Genomic DNA, 266 nt, shown 5'->3' with positions numbered 1-266 from the left:
ATGAGTATGTCATGATCTATAGTGTCGAACGCAGCACTAAGATCAAGTAAATCTAGCAATGAGATGCAGCCTTGGTCTGACGCAAGAAGCAATTCATTTGTAATTCTTGAAAATAATTGAAATTCTTCATAGAGATCTTTTTTTGCAGGAAGGAGCACAACTGAGCAGACACAACTTTTTCTAAAATTTTAGACATAAAAGGAAGATTTGAGATGGGTCTGTAATTTGCCAGTTCACTAGGATCTAGTTGTGGTTTCTTAATAAGA

This window comes from Sinocyclocheilus anshuiensis, unplaced genomic scaffold, assembly GCF_001515605.1.
Source record: "Sinocyclocheilus anshuiensis isolate Anshui unplaced genomic scaffold, SAMN03320099.WGS_v1.1 scaffold2276, whole genome shotgun sequence".
Classification (NCBI taxonomy): Eukaryota; Metazoa; Chordata; class Actinopteri; order Cypriniformes; family Cyprinidae; genus Sinocyclocheilus; species Sinocyclocheilus anshuiensis.
This window is presented reverse-complemented; position numbering follows the sequence as displayed.